We start from the raw sequence: 17,088 nt of genomic DNA, 5'->3' as shown, positions 1-17,088 counted from the left end.
CCTCAATTTTAGCCAGAAAATACCTGAAATTACAGAAAAATACACAAACTCATAGTAAAGTCCAGAAATATGAATTTTGCCTAGAAACTAATGAAAATAAACTAAAAACTAACAAAAACATACTAAAACTATATGAAATTAACCCCAAAAAGCGTATAAAATATCCGCTCATTAATGAACATGTTAGCGGGGATCGGGAAGAGTTGCCATACTTATCAAATGAAAGTAGTTGCGAGGCCCGCAACTTGTATGACCTGCTCGAAGATGGAGCACAGGAGCTATACCCGGGATATTCAAAGTTCTCTAAGCTGTCTTTCTTGGTACGACTCTATCATATAAAGTCCATGTGTAGAGTGAGCGACAATGCCTTTGAAATGATATTGGAGTTGCTGGCGGATGCCTTTGAGCATGCAAAGATTCCGAGCACTATGCACAATGCCAAGAGGATCATAAGAAAGCTCGATATCACATACAAAATGATAGATGCATGTCCAAATGACTGCATGCTATACCAGGGGCAGCGACCAAGAGCTGTCTAAATGCAAGCGATGTGGGACATCGAGATGGAAGCAAAAGACTAATAAGAACTCCAGAGTGAGGATCAACAGGGTTGTTAAGAAGATGAAAAATCGCAAGCGGCAAAGACTCTTTACTTCTTCCCCTTATTCCACATTTGCTGCGGTTATACATGTCAGTAAGACAGCCACTAACATGCTTGGCATAAGAGAGGTCATAGCTCTAATGGTATTTATCGGCATCCACGGGACGGCGAGGCATGGAAGGCATTTGACAGAACTTATTTCGACTTCTCCGGCGATCCGCGTAGTGTTTGTTTAGCCTTGGCTAGCGATGGCTTTAACCCTTATGGAAGCATGAGCTCGAAGTACCAAATTTGGCCTGTGGTTCTTATTCCGTACAACCTACCCTCTTGGATTTGCATGAAACCCACCTCTTTTATCCTCTCCAGGATTATTCCTGGGCATAAAATGCTTGGAAATGATATAGATGTTTACTTACAGCCCTTGATCGATGAGTTGAAGCAGTTGTGGGTTGGTGTTGAAACGTACGGTGCTTACGAGAAAAAAAACTTTCAAGATGTATGCGGCGTTAATGTGGACAGTCAGTGATTTTCTAGGCTTGGGCAACTTGTCTGGGTGGAACACGTATGGTGGGAGAGCTTGTCCTGTATGCAATTTGGATGCTGAGACTAACCAGCTCACACACAGTCAAAAATGGTGTTTCATGGGTCATCGTCATTTTTTGAATCCTAACCACAGATATAGAAAGGACCGGGATAGATTTGATGGAAAGATCGAGGATAGAGGTCCACCTGTCAAACTCTCTGGTAGAGACATTGCGCGACAACTACAGGATGTGCATGTCCACCTTGGCAAGGTGCAATCGGTTACTGGAAAAAGAACACGTGGATATCAAACCGCCGTACAAGACGAGTCTCCTTGGAAGAAGAGGAGTATATTCTTGAGCTCCCATACTAGGAAAATAGTGGATTGCGTCACAATCTTTATGTGATGCACATAGAGAAGAATGTGTGCGACAACATAGTTTTCACCATACTGAACGAGAAAGGTAAATCTAAAGACCACCTTAAGGCAAGAAAAGACCTCCAATTGATGGGAATCAAGGGTGCTGAATAGTATGTATATAAAAGGAATCAAAAACAAGTACAGAAATCATCATTTCTCTCTCTATAGAACCTCTACTGATATAATGGGACTTTAATTTCCATTGCATTGTAAATTATCTGAATTTTCTTATTAGGTAATTATATCATTATACCAGGATTGAACTCGTAAAAAAAACTACATTGTATTGTTGTATAAAATAATAACATTAGATGAGAGAGATTGAAAATAAACAGAGAGAAAGTGTTTTACTTTGTTCATATACTATTAATTAATCATTTTAAGTCTTAAGCCTTTAGTTGATTTGGCTGCAGATACATTGTACCTCTAATTCTATTTTTTTGGGTTATAAGTCTTGAAAATATTTGACAACTCATGGGTTGATGTCTTGATGACATATAATAGAGGACTTTGTAGCAATGGTCAACACCATAAATTAGTAATTAATTATTAATAATTAATCACCTAAATTAAAACTTAGACTGAACATACAAGCCTACGGATCCAATTACACGGTGGCTCTATTATTGGAAATTCTGTTGCATGGCTTCTCTAATCTCTAGTCTATATATGCCAAGACCTGCATGTATTGTAACAAACTCAATTCAATAATATTCATTCAGTAAATCGATATCACCTTTGATAAAATTCTCTGTTTTATCATTTTATATCATTGTCCAGTATCCTATTTTATTCTATGCTGGAGGAGGTGAAGGTAAGATTTGTGTTCTTAACACTCGACACTATCACTGTTGAATATAATGTCTAAGTGTTACTCGAAAGGTCGGTCTTTTGCAATTGATGTATATTGATTGAAATGTAAGATTAGTGCTAAAAGTACTTTCATTTGTTAAAAGTACTTTCAATTAATCTAATATTTATTAATGTAATAAATATCAAGAATTGTGATACCATTATTGTAAGTTAGACAATAACATAACAATACTTATATATGTATTGTTGGACATTGTGCAGACACGCTATGAGAATCCTCTTTCTGTTGAACTTGATATTACGTTTCGAGAGGAATTCATTCTTATAGAGAGAAAGCTTGCACGACTTTGAGACTGTAAGCCAAACTATAAATCTACAGTGTTATGCTTAACCTTTTTTTTGGACAATTGGTAACACATTGGATTTACTTGGTGCTGATGTAAATTTCAGGTTTATCTCAAGAGAATACTCGAAAGACTCCAGAAGAAACAGGGGAGGTGGTTCAAGACTCGACGCAGGAAGAAGACGTTATGAAGACGATAGTTTTGAGGAGGTTGTTTCTATTGTAAACAATGCTCCAATGCTTACTCTTGACCTCAATAAAACACCAGAAGAGAATGGGGTCTTTTGAGTCATGTTGTTTGGACTTGTTAATTTGATCTTGTTAGATACATCTGAATTTTATGGACATTTAGTGGATCTGGTTTATTGAACAATTGGCATGTAATTGATATACTCGGCTTGAATGATGTATCTTTTTAATTGGTGTGACTTAATGAAGTAGCAATGAACATGTTCGAGATTGAAATTATGTTGACTTTATATATCCTAGTTAGTCTTTTGTGACTTGAAATGGTTTTGAGACAGGATTCAATTGACATACAAGACTATTCTTTCATTTTTTTTAATATGAAATAATGTATAAAAAGAAGTAGAAATATATTTCCCATTAAGTGAATCTGCTATAAGATAGTACAGTTGATTACTTGTTGCTGACTACTAGGCTTATGTCATTTCAGCAAAGTAATGGGCACATATATTTATCAAAATTTTTATAAGCACAAAGTCTTATTACTAGTAAGTTCTTGGGAGAAAAAAATCACTATAAACACCTGATAGAGAGCATAACAATATCAACACTTAAGAGTTAAGTCATAATATTTCTTATCTCTTTCTTTCTCTCACATATTTTATTTGTTTTTCTTTCTTTCTTTTTGGTTCTCATTTGTGTTTTCCTTTTTCTCTTTCTACTTAGAATTTATGAATGTTTTTTTATAACGACGTCTATATAATTTGTCTTTGTTTTTCAATTTCCAAAATATTGAATTTACAAGTTCTTTCTCATGGAAGGAGTCAGATCGAGCCGCCGCCAAGCGCGCCACTCACGCGCTCACCGATCTTGCTAAAACGGTAAATCCTCCGTTCCTCTTCCTCGATCTCCTAGCGTGTTTCTCCTTTCATTTTGGTTTTTTGGTAAATTCGGTCGTGCATGTCTCTTGGTGTAAATCCTTCGGTGGTTGTGTCTTGCAGAGAAAGTGGTGATTGTCGAAGGAGGAGCTATTCCTTCGGCGCGTCTCCTGAGATCACGACACGGTAACTTTTGAGATCTCCATCTGCTTTCTTTTGTGCATTCCTATGGAAGCTTCTTTTTGTTAATTTTGTGATTTCCTCTACATTAATTTAGTTTGATTGATTACTTCTCTGATTTCGGATTTGGCTTGTTACTTTTGCGATTATTTAGTAACTTGGTGGCGATACAATCAGTGTTGATATATCCTTATGGAAGCCTACAAATCAATGCTCCATGAATTGCAAAAAACTTCAGGTTCTTTGCTTCGCAATACCCCTGAATTTCCTGTCTCTAATTTAATTTGTGTTTTTTTACTATTTTAGCTATTCTCTTTGAAATAGAAATTACATTCTTCATTTAGATAGTCCTAGTTTGATGCATTTTTCAGTAACAAATAACAAATGTGATGTTTGTAAGAGAGAAAGTACTTTCTGGTATCTATTGGGATTGTGATACTAATTTCTGGTGGCATGTATCAACACTAATTCATCACTAAGTTATAGAGTTCTAATTAATAGGTCGAAGAAGAAATACTTATGCACAAGATGTATGATGTTATGTCAGCTCATGGTCTAACTAAAAAGGTATCTTGATCACTCATCTCATCTCATCTCTTCCATAAGAATCTCATTCTGCTTATCCTCTCCCCTGAAGAATGCAAGGTTAGGTTCCTTTTTCAGATTTTCTTGTTCGCTTCTTCCCTTCCCTTCCCTTGATTTATTCCATTGTCAGGAGCTGGAATTCATACACAAGAGTAGCAGCACGGTTGGTTATAGACCCAATGTCTTCTCAACCACTCTCTCCCATCTCATTGCCATAAACTCTTACCACTTCCTCATTCCCTTCATTCCTATCTGAGGTACTCTCTTTTTTTTTCTTATCATCTTTCCCTCTATTGAAATTTCTAACCTCAATCAAATTTCTTCACAGAAAGGTTGAAAGACAAGTTAGAGGAGTTTTTCAACTGTCAATACGAGCTCTTTGTTATTCACCGCTCTAATCAGGTTACCACTCTATCTTAAGGACCATCAATTGCTTGTTGGTTGTTACTTTTTTTACAATCTTTACCTTATTGTATTTATAAATCATCAAACAGCTGGAGCAGAGGTGCAAGCATTGGGTGTCATAGTGATGATAACAAATCCTACCTCAAACAGCGACACTTTGTAGTCAGGATTCCACTTTCCATTACTCCTCTCTTTTATTGAATTTTATTTAATACTGTTGCTGACAATTTTGGTTCATCAAAGGTGGTGTGCTATTTAAATAATTATGGCAAGGATTTCAATGGTGGACTCCTTCATTTCCAGGATGGCCAGCCAATGTCAATTATGCCAATGGCTGGAGTGAGTTTATACTCTTTCACTACTACCACTTGTGTTTTCTTTTCTGGTCAAATGGTTTCTACTACTAAATAAGGAGAGTGATTTCTCAAAATTTCATTATTGAAATGATTCAATGTAAGAGGAAATGTTTCGCTTTTTAATTTATTTTATCCTTTTTTATCTTTTAACAGGATGTTCTGATGTATACTGTTGACCAGCGTAACATTCATTCTGTTGATGAGGTATATTCAATTGTGCTCCTTTCTTGCATGCCCTTACTTACTTGGCCTTGTACATAATCAACTATTTTATTTCGATTTAAATCTCCTTCTCCCGAACTCCGTGATAAACCCCAATTTTGTGGTTTATCTTGTGTTGAATTTAGGAGATTTTATCAACTTTTCTCACATTTATTCAATGAAATAGCATGGTTTTGTGAATTTCTCCTAATTTGTGTTTAAGAGTAAAACATACTTTTTAGGCTCTTAAATCGCTAATTTTAATTCAATTTAATTCCATTTGATGCCTTGATATGTTTCTTAAGTGATTTCAGGATTAGAAGGCAAAGATTGGGTTGAAGGAATGAAGAAAAAGCATGCAAAAATGAAGAATTCATGAAGAATTGAGGATTTGCTGAACACAAGGCCACGCGCATGCGTCAATCACGCATACGCGTGAGAAGGAGATTTGCTAGCGACGCGCACGCGTCACCACTTGCACGCGTGAAGAGAAATTTTGCCAATGACGCGTACGCGTGACAAGCGGCACGTGACTCCAGTAAAGGTAATACGCTGGGGGCAATTTCTGAGCTCAAGGAGGCCCAAATCCAACTCATTTCTGATGTTTTTGAACCCAAGGATTGCAAGGGAATAGGGAGGAGTAGTCATAGTATAGAGTTTTCATCATGTTTTAGGGTAGAATTCTAGAGAGAGAGAGAGAGACTCTCTCCTCTCTCTAGATTTTAGGGTTCTTATTTCAATTCCTTTTAGATCTATATGTTAATCTTGTTTCATTTTAGTTTTCCTTTACTTTTATTTGTTCTAGCACCTTGGTTCATTTACTTCTCTTGTTAATTTCTTTATTTTTCCAATTTTAGTTCATGAACTCTCTTGTAGATTTTGATTCCATTTTAATGCAGTTTCATGTTTCCATGTCTTTTATTGTTTATCTTAATTGCAATTGTTGAATTTTTGCTTATGTTAGTTATAGTTTTCATTAGTCCTTGAATTTTGTGATGTTTAATTTTATTACACTCTAGGTATTTTTTAAAATGTTTTCATTAGTTTTAGAGTAGTTTTCTATACTCTTGGCCTAGGCTAAGGAAATTGAGTGACCTTGAGTCATTAAGGTCTCATTGAATTGATGATTTGAGAACCCTTAGTGGTCAATTTTATGTCCATTGAGACTAACCTACTATTAAGCTAATTAATAGCTAGGTTGGAACTTATCGTTGATGTTGATCAAGCCTATTTGACGTACTTCAAGCATAGAAGTAGACTTGATGGGTTGGTCCCTCATAATTGTCAATACATGGTTTGTAGACAAGGATGGCGATCTCAATTCCCATGCCTTAGCCAAGAGTTCTTTGCATTTTCTTATTTAGTTAATTGTCATTTACTTTCTTGCTATTTACATTTTTTTGTTAATTACCAAATCAAACCCCCCTTGTTCCTTCATAGCCAATAATTGAGCACTTCATTACAATTCCTTGTAAGACGACCCGAGGTTTAAATACTTCAGTTTATTTTTAGGGATCGTCTCAAGGAAGCAATGGACCGGCTTCAAGCAATCATCTATCAAAAGGAGTAAGAGAAAGCCCAAAAGACGTACGAAGATATCGAGGCTAACCTTGCCAAAATTAAAGCTAACTTAGACTCATGGAATTCATACCGTACACAAAGCATCTCCATGGATGAATGTAAAAAATCAACCGAAGAGTGGAGCATGAAGGAGATTTTAGAATCTCAATATGAGGACAAGGAGATGTGGTATGTCTTACAACAAGTGGGGAGGAAGAGAGCCTTGAAAAAGAAGAAATAGTTGAAGATTTAGGGGAGGTTGAGCAAGAGGCAAGTTCCATCATAGAAGACAACTCTACACCAAGTGACATTGGCGATCTTGTTGAAGCTTCTTCCATTGGATGTGAAACTGATATTGAGGAGGAATGTGCACAACCTCCAATACATATTTTGATCAATAAGGAGAGTTGGAAGAAGTAGACAAGCAAGGGGAAGTTGAGGAAAGTTGTCAAGAGGTGGAAGTCATCAAAGAAGAGTCAAAGGAAGTGGAGCTTACATTATCAAAGCCATCGGATGCCTTCCTTGATAAGTTACCATCCAAATTACAAATTGAGTGGGTAACCATCTCATCCTTTAATTTCCTTGGCCTATACCAATATGCTTTGTTAGAAACGGATAGTCAACTTAGAGTTCTTGTGGGTTGGCAAGTAAGAAAGAGTTGGATGTTGGTTGGCAACAAGAATCAAGGTGCATAGTGGAAGGAAGCTCAATTTTTGGGGTCCAAAAGTGGAGTGAAGCTCAACTCAATGGATTTAGGATGAGGAATACGAACTCTAAGGAGAATTCAATAATGTTGTCACCCAATTGGAAGCATGAAGATCAAGAGAAAAGGGTGTTGACAAACAAAGTATAGGACCCCAGAATCCACATCAACGATAATCAATCTTGGGGTTTCACTACTTGCTTGAGATTTCTTGAAAGAGTGGCATGCATAATTTGGGATCCCGAAGGCTATTGGAAATGCAAAAATTGGTGGGGATTCAAGGAAGAGTTTAAGCATAAACCACCTTGACAAGGAGCCTCCCAATTGTCCAACTTAAGGACAATAAATAAAAGTGCTAGGTGGGAGACACCCCACCATGGTAAACTCTTTCCATTCTCTTGTAGATATAATCAATGGATGAATTGAGTTGCCATTGTAGGTAGTTTTTCTTATTTTCTATACTCTTGTACATATTGCTTTGATTGCTTGGATGCTTATTAAATTCATGTTTTGATTAGAATAGGTGTTTTTGAATTACATTTTGCTTGAAGTGCAAGTTTTGTTTACATTGTATTTGAAAAAAATTTTCAAAAACTAAAAGATTTTTAGTTAAATTTAAATTTTGGTTGGTTTAGAGTGTAAATAGGGTAGGAGAGTGCCATATTCCTATTTTTTATGTAAGAAAAAAAGGGTGTTCCATGCGTGGGCGTGGACGACGTGTATGCATCACTGGTATTTTTCGCACACCCACATGTGGGCATGAGCGATACGTACGCGTCGAAAAGCTGATGTTGGGCCTCCTGGTACAAAAACCAGAGAGTTGCGCTGGAGTGGTGCTGCTTTTGTGCTGAGAGCACGATTGACGCCCATGCGTACGCGTGACTGACACGTACGCGTCGCCCTCTCTTTTCTGCATCTCACGCGTACGCGTGGGGGACGCTTACGCGTCACTTGCCTACCTTGCTTTTCACGCGCACGCGTGGCCCATGCGTGCGCGTCGCCTTTGCTCCCTGTTTCTTCTTCTTTCTTCTTCCTTTCTTACCTTCTTCTTTTCTCTTTCTTCAAATTTCCACTTCTCATTTTTCTTATTTTCTTTTCAATTTCTTTTGTATGTTGCATTTGCTTATTTTCGTTCATTGCATTTTAATTTTGTTTTTGTAGCTTATTCTTATTTTCTTTTCTAAGTTTCTTATTTTAATATTGGTGTTGAATTTTCCTTCTCAATTGTTGAAAATTTCTTGGATCATTTTAGTGCTCTTGACTTGTTTGGTATTGATTAGGTGATGAAATTTTTAGGTCAATGCTTAATCTTTGATGACTCTTGCATCCTTTGTGCATTGATATGAACGCATATTGCCTTTCATGACCCACTTTTTCCTATTTGAACTTGATGCTTCTGAGTGTTCTTTTCATGTCATTTACTTATGCTTTGACTTTACTCTTACATCAAGTATTAGTTGACATGCCCTTTGCTTATATTGTTTTCTCGCTTACATGTTGTAGCTACCATGTAGTTGAGAACCTTACTCTTATTTGGCATTAGCGCTACCTACATTCTATTTGCTTTGAGATCTTTGCTTGTGGGCTTATTCTTCTTTCTTTTTCTCTCCTTTTAGGCTGGCTCCCTTCTTAAGGAAAAGCTTCTAAATGGGGCGACAAATAAGTTCATCCGTACAACCTTTTGATGGAGCTCATCAGTTGTAGCAACCCATCCACCTTACTCTTCTTTGCATGCACTGAGGACGGTGCAATCTTTAAGTGTGGGGAGGTCGTCCGACCGACCTCCGTGGGTAACAATTTTCTTTTCCAACACCAATTTTTAATTTTCTTTATTAGCTAGTTGTTGCATTACATGATAGGTTGCATAATAGTTAGGGTTTGTAAGGGTTTGTACATATTCCACCCATTTTTTAAGACTACTTTGTTAGAGTGATGATTTCTTTTCCAAGAAACTGTTTTATGGTACCCTACCAATTAAAAGAAAAATATTTTGTGCTGAACTTGCTTGAAGAAATTAATTTTGGAACATAATTTTTGAGCTAAGAACACATAAGCATGTGAGTTTTGAGCCCAATTGTATGGTTACATCATATAACCACTTATTCCCATTCTTGTGTACATTGTTCTCTTTCTATGATTGCAATCCTTGATTTGTTTGATTCTTTATGTCCATTATTTAATGTATGAATGCATTTATATGATTGAGGACCTCATTTCAAATAGGTCACTTACCCAAATGGCCTTACCCTTTTATCCACCTTTGTTAGCCAAATTTGAGCCTATGCTAAACCCCTTTTGTCCTTTAATGTAGCACATCACTACCCCTAAGTGAAAAATAATAAATGTCTTTAATTTGGATCTTTGATTAGCTTAGGCTAGTGAGAGTGTGTATCATTTAAGTGTGGAAAATTTGGAAACATTGGTTGGGATAAAAGTGTGTTTTTATATTTTTGTTGAAGATCTTGGGAATTGGGTACATACTCATGCATTATATGTTTAAAACCATATGCATTGATGCTCTTGTATATATTTTTAGCTTGAAAAGAAAAAATTGATAAAGAAAAAGAAAAAAATGATAAAGAAAAAGAAAAAAATATAAAAAGAAAAAAATAAAATAGGAAAAAGAAAAAGTAACCAATAAAAAGGGGACAAAAATGCCCCAAAATAAAGTAATAATAACAATACATATGGAATGTGAATTGAAGAGAATGCATGAGTATGTGAAAAAGTGGAAATCATGGGTAGTTAGGTGGTGTATTAGAATTGTATAGGTTGTTATATGTGTTTAGTGAGAGTTTAGGTTAATCAAAGATTCGAATTTCAAGCTCACTTAGCGATATATATATATATATATCCTTACCTTTTACCCTAGCCCCATTACAACCTAAAGATAAGTCATCATGATACATGTATGCATGCATTGAATTACTGTTGATTGTTAGATGAAAAACAAATCTTGGAAAGTATGATTAGAAGAGAATTAAGTGAATCAACCCTATACACTTGAGTGACTAGAGCGGATACACTTCTAGTGAGGGTTCGATGCTCAATTCCTCGTTCCCTGCTTTCATGAGCTTTCTTTATGCAAGTTTGTATATACCTGATGGTTCCCCAAGGGTGTATTGGTAAAGATTTTCTTCAATAAAATTGCGTTGCAAGTATAGCTCTACCAACAACAATCCTCGGGTATCAAATTTAGAAGAGGGATTTGGTTGTCACAAGTTCAACCCCAATAGAAATAACCGAAGTATTCAAACGTCGAGTCGTCTCACAAGGAATGGGCAAACATGTGCTTCAACATTGGTTAGAAATCCGGGGTTGTGAGTTATGAGCATGAAAATAAACAGGAATCTTAACAAGCAAGTAATCTTAAACTGCAAGAAACTAATTCAATTAACTAAGCAAAATATGAGCAATTCCAATGAACAAGTAACATCCCACATAATTCTATTCTAAACTAAACAAGTAACTATAACTAAGACAAATAGTTGAGAATTTTGATTTTCAAATATGAATAATAAAAGCAACTCTTAGCTAGGCATGGGAATTGGGGTCACCATCCTTGTCTAACAACCATATCTTGACAACTATGAGGAACCAAGCTCATTAAGTCTACTTCCAAAAGTCTTAAGTACGTAATATCTACTCCTAGACTTGAAGTACGTCAAATGGCTTTGATCACATCAACCCATAAGTCCCAACCTACCTACTAATTAGATTAGTAGTGGGTTGGCGTCAATGAGTATCAAATTGATCACAAGGGTTCTCAAATCACCAATTCATTAAGACCTAATGACTCAAGTTTACCCAATTCCCTTGGCTTAGGCCAAGAGTGAAGAAGACTACTCCATAATCAAAGTAAACAATTCATCGAACACATGGTAAGCATTAACAAAAGACATGATCAAAATAGTAATTAAATTGAAATCTACAAGTACCCACTAACAATTATCAACATACAATCATCCAAACAACAAAATTAAACATAGAAATCATCAACGCAACATCCACAATTCAAGATTCACAACATTCATGAAATGGTATAAAATGACAATTAACAAGAATTCATAAACTATCGAAAGATATAAGCAAAATTATACTAAGGAATTCAAATTGAACAATTAAAACTAGTAATTAACAAGATCCAATTCACAAATCAACAAGGGAAGATCAAATTAAAACTAGATCTAGAGAGGAGTAAGGGTTTTTGTCTCTAGAATAACAAAAGAACCAAAAACTAGCTAAAATTGTGTCTTAGTGTAAAATGATTGATCCCCCCTTTCCCCTAGCATCCTTGGGTCTTTTCCATATAGAAATAGCTTGAAATTGGTCCTCATGAGCCTCAGAAATTGCCAGGCACGATTTCCTTTAATGAGGTCACGTGCAGCTTCCCATGCGGGCGCGCCAAGTGCGCGTGCGTGTCGATAGGAATCTTCTGATCCGCGCTGATGCGTCCATTCTTGCGCGCCGCTTCCAGCCAACCTCATCCACGCGTGCGCGTGGAGTGCGCGGACGCGCCGATGCTGCTTTTTCCAAGATCTCAATTCTTCATGTTCCTCCCTTTTTGTACATACTTTCTTCCTCTCTTCTAAGTTATTCCTACCCTATAATTCCTGAAATTACTCAACAAATACATCATGGTATCGAATGGCAATAGAAGAGGATTAAAATATGGCAATTTTAAGGCAAAATAATCATGTTTTCCATTATGGAGCAATATTAGGAAGTGAACACAAAACCATGCATTTCTTGCGAATAAGTGTGAGGAATATTGATAAAATCTCCCAAAATAAGCACAAGATAAACCACAAAATCGGGGTTTATTAAATCTCCCCACACTTAAACCAAGCATGTCCTCATGCTTAAAATAAAAAGACCAAAGATCATGATGAGAAAGGGTTTATGAAATGCAAACTATCTAAGTGGATGCATGCAACTAATGTAAAATCTTCTACCTACTTGGTCAAGAGTAAATCTATCCTCCAAGAATACATGTGAGCATATAGGGTGAAAATAGTATGTAATTCATGAATCCTACCAAATTGAACATCACCATGGAGTGCATATAACTTGCTAAACAAACGCTTGTGAAAGCCGGGAACAAGCGTTGAGCATCGAATCCTTACCGGAAGTGTATCCGCTCTATTCGCTCAAGTGTATAGGGTTCGTCACTCAATCTTCTCCTAATCATGCTTTCCAAGATTTGTCTTTCATCTAACAATCAACAATTACTTAATGCATTCTTACAAGTATCATGAGGTCTTATTCATGGGTTGTAACGGGGATAGGGTGAAGGTAAGGATGTATATGGCCAAGTGGGCTTAAAATTTTAGTCCTTGATCAACCTAGGATCCACTAGACACATAGAACAACCTATACAACTATAATACACTACCTAGCTACCCTTGAGTTTTACTCTTTTTGCATACTCATGCATTCTTTTCAATTCACATCCCATGTGCATTGTTTTTATTACTTTATCTTGGGGCATCTTTGTCCCCTTTCATTGCTTTCTCTCTTTTCTTTTCTTTTTTTCATATTTTTTTTATTTCTTATATTTTTTTCTTTTTCATACATTCTCATATATACACATATGAATTTCTTCTCTCTTTTTTTTTTCTTTTTGGTCCCCCCTTTTTTTTCTTGGGGTTCCGTGATAAAAAAAACTTTCAATGCATATGGTTCAATCATTCAATACATGAGTATGTTCCCAAATCCTAGAATTTTCAATTAAACTACAATACACCTCTTTACATCTACCTAAATTCCCAAATATACCCTCCCATTTGAATGATACGCATCCTAACTTACCTAAGCTAATCAAGGATCCAAATTTAAGGACATTCATGGTTTTTCACTTAGGGTTGTTGATGTGCTCTTTTCAAGAACAAAGAGGGTTTATCATAGGCTCAAAATTGGTTAGCAATGGTAGATAAAAGGGTTAAGGCCATTTGGAAAAAGTGACTATTGAAATGATGGCCTCAATCATGTAAATACATTCATACACAAAGCAATGGACATATAGAATCAGACAAAGTAAGGATCACAATCATAGAGAGAGAGATATGCACACAAGAATGGAAATAATGGTTAGAAGATGTAACCATGCAATAGGCTCAAAACTTTCATGCTTGTGTTCTTAGCTCAATCACTATGTTCCAAAATACATTCTTAAAGCAAGTTTACTGCAAAAAATTTTTTTTAGAATTTTGGTAGGTCACCCAAAACATAGTTTCTTGGAAAAGAAGTTATTGTTTTGACCAAGTAACTCTATAGAAACTAACTATCATGCAAAAGGTATTTACAAGCAAAACTAACTACACATGCAATATACTAACTTCTAAGCAAAAGATAAATCCATGGGTATTGAAGGGAAGAGATTGTTACCCATGGAGATCGGTCGAACGACCTCCCCACACTTAGAAATTAGCACGGTCCTCCGTGCTACGAACAATACGCAAGGGACGGTCGGGACCGGAACCTTCACTATCCCCTTCATCAGAGCTCCCATCACTTGGGTTTGAGGTGGATGTGAATATTTCGGGTTCCTCCATGCTAGGGGTAACACAACCCAGAAGCTTCTTGATGTAAGTGTATCGGTGGTGGTTGCGCCGCTCATATCTATCAAGCTTCCGGTGAAGATCTTCTATCCTTTGATGTGTGGATCTCAGTGGTGGTGATGATGAGCTAGAAGGAAAAAGGAGTGGCGGGGTCATGTTGAGGCTTGGTTTGTTCATGGGAAGGTGTAGGTATTTTTCGCTTGGGACCACATCGCCCTTAGCCGGAACTATGATCTTTTTGTCCTTGGCTTCCCAAGAAACACCCGCAGCAGCAACTAAGTCAGACACCAATGCTGGAAATGGCAAATTACCCCGGACGTGGACTTGACTCATTGCTTGCTTGACAAGAAACGGAATGTTCACCGGCCTCTCCGTGAGAACACACCAAACAAGCAAGGCGAGATCCACCGTGAAGGACGACTTGTGGGTGCTAGGTAGCACACCGTGAGATAGGATCTGGGCCCAAGCTCTCGCTTCTACAGTGAGTGAACGAGTGTCAATGGACTTAGGCCTCATCCGGAGTTGACCTTGGATCCAAAATGTCTCTAGCTCAGCGATGACTCGGAGGATCGAGTCCCAATTGAATCCAAATTTTTCTCGCTGACGTAAGACTTCTTGGTAGCCATCCATGTCACTTGGCACTGGTAAGACATTAAGCACTTGCTGAATAGCCTCTTCTGAAACTGAGACTTGCTTGCGGCGCATGTATACCAATTGAAGAGAGGGAAGATGGTAGTTAGTGTAGAATTCTTCCACCCAAGAGAGGTTGATTTCCCTTGGTTTCCTGAAAAGAAACTCCCATCCTCGCTGTTCAATGCGGGGCAGAATATAAGGGGCAACCTTGTCCGGCGGAACGAGTAGATGCTCAGGATGACAGTTCCTTAAAGCTATGGAGGGGAACATAAGCTCACAGAAGCGGTTGGGGAACCTTGAAGAATCTTTCGCCGGTTTGCCCTTTTCATTCTCATCAATAGGAGCGGGTGTCTTCCCTTTCTTAGATAGGGGTTTGGCTCCTAATGAAGAGCGCGCCTTAGAGTTTGACCTTTGGGGTGCCCTTTTTGTGGCCAGTTTTCTTGAAGCTATCCCCTTGCCTTTCTTGGTGGCCATCCTAAAAAGGAAGGGAAGGAAGGAAAATATTAAACCCAAGAATCAATTTGACAAGAACATGCAAGTGAATTGTAGTGCCCATGGTTAATATAAAAGCAAGGGTCATAACACTTGGCATGGGATGCAAGAGGAAGTAAAGCATGCAATGGCATGAGAAGAGTAATCTCAAGCATCCATAATAAAGAGCAAGTCATGTTCAATTAATATCTAATTGGCAAGTATAAACTTTAAGCACACAAAGTAGACTCAATGCATTTAAGAGAAAGCAAGTGAATGAGGAGGGAGCACCAATTTGAAAGTGTATGACTAAAATGAATCAAAATGGTATATATGCATTTCCTCGAACACTTGGCGTGCAATAATCAAGCAATGAGCAATTATGAGATACCAAACCAATTCAAAGCTCAAAATGGAACATCAATCATCACATAAACATCACACAATGGCAAAGATAAGGAAAAGAATGACAAAAGATCTATTAACGCAAATTAAGCTCAAATTCAACATCCATGGAGAAATAAGGAAAAAGGAAAAGTAAGCAAACAAAAAGCAAGAAACATCATCATGCAAGTAAAAGAGAAACTAAGTAAAGCAATAAGAAGCATCTAACTAGAAGAAATAATGCAAAGGAAAATAGAAGAAGAGAAATAGAAGAAGTGAAACCTTGAAAAGTATGAAGGAACAAGGTTGAATCTTCTTTTGTGAAGATGAGAAAGAAAATAGGAGAAGTGTAGTGCCACCGGAAAAGGTGGTTGTCACCGGTGAGTGGCCGGAGACAGTGGTGGTGGATTGTGGAAGAAGAAGTAGAGGAGGGAAATGATGGAGGAAGAAGGAAAAGAAACTAAGAAAGAAAAGGGGTTGAGAGAAAGAAAACAGAACAAGGCGCGAAGTTATAAAACTGATTCGCGCAACCGGCACGCGCGCGCAAGGTGCGCTGGCGCGTCGGTGAGGGTACTAGCAGAGGACACGTGCGCGTCAATGGCGTGCGCGCGCGGGAAGTTGTGCCTCAGGCACAGAAGTGGCACGAAATTGGCTCAAGTCTCTGGTTTTTGTACCAGAGTGGCTCAGTGAGGCAGGCGCGCGGATGCACACTTTGCGCCGATGCGTGCTTGAGATATTTCGCGACTGGCGCAGACGCATACAATGCACGGACGCATCAGTTTTGGCATAAGGTTGGCCCAATTGTGGCACAACTCTCTGGTTTTTGTACCAGAGAGTCCACATATCACCATCGGCGCGCGCGCGCACCGTGCGCTTGCGCGTCGATGGTTAAATTGTAATGATGCGCACAGGCGGCAAGTACGCGAACGCGTGGGTGCCTGGCGCGAGTTGGGCACGAAGTGGGCATGACTCTTGGATATTTGGCCCAAGAGGTGGAATTGCACTACCGGCGCGCGCGCACTGTGCGCTAGCACGTCGGTGCCCTCTTTCAAAGAACTTTTTTGTTTTCTTTATCTTTTTTCACATCCTATCTATATGAACATCCTATCTATCCAACAAAATCAACAAAGCTAGCATTCCTATGCACTCAATCAATCATCAAGAGATCACAAAATTCACAAGAAATTAAGGATACAAACAAGATGGTATAAACAAGGAAGATCTTACCACGGTGGGGTGCCTCCCACCAAGCACTTTTCTTTAACGTCCTTAAGTTGGACGGTCCT

General features: G+C 37.9%; 1 long non-coding RNA gene across 1 annotated transcript; it reads left to right on the top strand.

Moving 5' to 3' along the window:
• The first annotated feature begins 4,855 nt into the window (after nt 1–4,855).
• Nucleotides 4,856–5,513, top strand: LOC140181651 (uncharacterized). Its single transcript, XR_011876650.1, has 3 exons — nt 4,856–4,931; nt 5,024–5,273; nt 5,444–5,513. It is a non-coding gene; the product is annotated as an uncharacterized lncRNA (long non-coding RNA).
• Nucleotides 5,514–17,088: the final 11,575 nt, after the last annotated feature.

The sequence above is a fragment of the Arachis hypogaea genome, chromosome 18, assembly GCF_003086295.3.
Source record: "Arachis hypogaea cultivar Tifrunner chromosome 18, arahy.Tifrunner.gnm2.J5K5, whole genome shotgun sequence".
NCBI lineage: Eukaryota > Viridiplantae > Streptophyta > Magnoliopsida > Fabales > Fabaceae > Arachis > Arachis hypogaea.
This window is presented reverse-complemented; position numbering and strand designations above follow the sequence as displayed.